Source organism: Monopterus albus, unplaced genomic scaffold (genome assembly GCF_001952655.1).
Source record: "Monopterus albus unplaced genomic scaffold, M_albus_1.0 scaffold13.1, whole genome shotgun sequence".
Lineage (NCBI taxonomy): Eukaryota > Metazoa > Chordata > Actinopteri > Synbranchiformes > Synbranchidae > Monopterus > Monopterus albus.
Window position 1 is genome coordinate 4493334 of NW_018127893.1, and position 2864 is coordinate 4496197.

Consider the following 2864-nt stretch of genomic DNA (forward strand, 5'->3'; position numbering starts at 1 on the left):
AATACGGATGCCACGCATGACATCCAGTACCGCAGTGTTTACTGTGAATGTGTGTGCTTGTAAGGCTGCTAGATATGGAAAAAGTATAGTGTGTGCTGTTGAAAAAAAAAAAGCCCTGCATGTGCACACACTCTCCTCTCCATGTTATGTAATGGAATAGTTGATGGCTGGCATCATTATCGGCCCTGTCTATGCCAGTCTAAAAATACGATTCAGGACTCCAACAGTATGTGGCAGAGGGGTTTGGATTGCAAGCTGTTTCTATGACAATGCAGAGCCAATGTGACAGAGAGGGCAGGCAGGGGTGGGGGGGTTGTTGGGAGAGTGAGACAGAGAGGCAGTGGTGTGGAGGAGGTGGAGGTATCAGTCTCATTATCATACACATTTTAGATAACCCTGTGAGTCCACTTGCACAGAAACGTGCGCTCGGCTGCAGCATAATCAAAGTGTGGTTCATCTTCTGCTAATTCAACATAATGTTACATCGAAAGCCTTCTGCTGTTTAATTTAACAGCCCTTAAAGGTAATATTCCAATAAAGTATATTGCAAACTAACATCACGCTCAACAGAAGTGAAAGTAGAATTAAATTTAATTTTAACTTATGAGTAAAGTTTAACAAGTTAAAGAAAGAATTCTGAATAAATAATAGCCTGGAAGAGAAATATTAGCATTTGGTTTTAAAAGCCCTGAAAACATATTTTCTCAACCAGCTCATAAATGCACAGTTTCTATCAAAACTGGAGCAGTTCTTTCCCTTTTTTATTTACTGTATGTGTGTTTGTTTTTTTCTTTTCATGGTGGTTTGAAATGGAACAATGATGATATTAAATACTGTACATATTTAACATGCACTGATCTGAAATTAGCACAGATTATAGCACAGCAACCTTAAGTTGGCATGGCAGAGCTGTCAAGCTCCTGATTTCTCCACATGCTGAATGGTGTGGTGTTGAGGGTACTACTCATAAATATTCAGTGTTATGAAGCCAAATTTCTGGGGAATCTAAGTTAGTACTTTCTTATTACCTTGTTGATAAAGGTATTTACTGCAACCTCAGAGAGAAAGAGCACTATTTTGCCCCAAGAGATCCATTCTCTGGAAAAAATAAAAAGCAATCTCAGCATTGTTTTGTGACACAGTTAACATTCTACATAAACCTTTACTACTGCATCAGGTAGCTGCATCTGGCTGCACTGAGGTAATTTCTTATTTATTAGAGTGATGTTCTGCTATCCTCCCTCTGCTACAGCTCATGCTTACAGATCAGACTCTGGGGAAAATCTACTCAAGTGTGATTACAGCAGCGTTGTTCCCTAAAAGATGCAGAAAGTCAGTAGCTTTGTGTACAGGCTGTAAAAGAAGTTCTCATAACTGACCCCTTGACTGACTCTTACTGCAAAAATGACCTCAGTCAGTCATATTTATTCAAATGTGCCACCTCTCTCTGAGTCTGTGTCCCAACCTGGCCACCCCATCCAAAATTTTCTGGATCCACCCCTGGGTAGGTTGCAGTTAAAGCATATACTGTACACTGACAGATGAAAATTTAGGTTTGTGTGTAAAGTTAAAACTGCAAAACTTTAAATTATTGTAGGCATCAGGATATCGTTTCTCAAAATACTGACATGCCACCTTGTGTTGCCTTGTTTCAGCTTTGATAACAACCCTGCAATGGCCTGATGTAGTAATGCCACACTGAAGTCCAAGCCCTAGTGGCTATTGCAAGCTACTGAAGCAGAAGGCCATGCTCTCTCTCTGTGGAACAGAGTTAGCTGTTCTTGACAAATTACACTTGGTAAACAAGTCTAAAACACGTTACCTCAGTGTTTGTAAGATTTATGAGCACGTCTGCATCTACCTCTAATTTGCCTGGATCTGTAGACACGGCAGAAAGTCCATGATGGGGAAAAAAGGAGATTTCCTCAACAGTTTTTTGTGAAAACGTGTGCACTTCTCTCATCATTCAAAAGGGGTTGTAAAGTTAACAACCTCTACATATAATCGGAATATGGTAAATATTCTCTGACATATGGCAAATAATGCCGATCACCTTATGATGGGGTTTATATGAGGGGCAAGTGGAGGGGGGATTGACATTTCAGCATTTCTTCACTTTATAACCTTTTCTTGTCTAAAGCTTGTAATGCCACACTAGCTTTACTGGCTGTGCTGATACATTTGACAATGTGTGTAAATGTGTAAAATACTATACTTGCATGATTGTATGAAAAACTGGCCTATAAAATTTTTGTTGGCTCAGGAGTCTTTCTATAACATTTAGAAATGCTTAGCCATTCATGATAAATCTTTTCGCATTTCTCTGATTTAGAAAGCAGCTAACTCTGAATCCCGACAGGGTGCGAGGTATTGCCCATATGACCTGATCTGGTTCACTGACTGTCTTTCACAAAACTCATATGCTGCTGTTGTTCTGCCTGTGTTATCAGAGCTCAGCGGACTGGGCTGAATAATTCAGTGCTCCCAGCAGCAAATCTCTCACTTTCTGTCTTTGCACCGACCCAGTTTACATCAGGAGTTTACAAGTTGTGAAGGGGGTGGGAGACTGGCAGCTCTGTACCCTTGGCAATCAACCCCGGTCAGGAAAAAACTCCTCTCTATACACAATCAGTCTTTGAAAGCCTTGGAAATTTCAGTTTGAATGTATAATTAGATTGAAGTGAATATGTCACGTGTGTCACACTGTACATTTTTAGCATGTCTGCTGCTATCAGAGTTGATCTGAAAACAACAGGGACACAAGTTCAGAAGTCAAACAGGTTGAAGGATTTAACTTCGGCTCCATTCAGAGGCACAGTGTTCCATCTCCTGCCAGGCTGATAGAGGTGAAATGTTATGCTTAC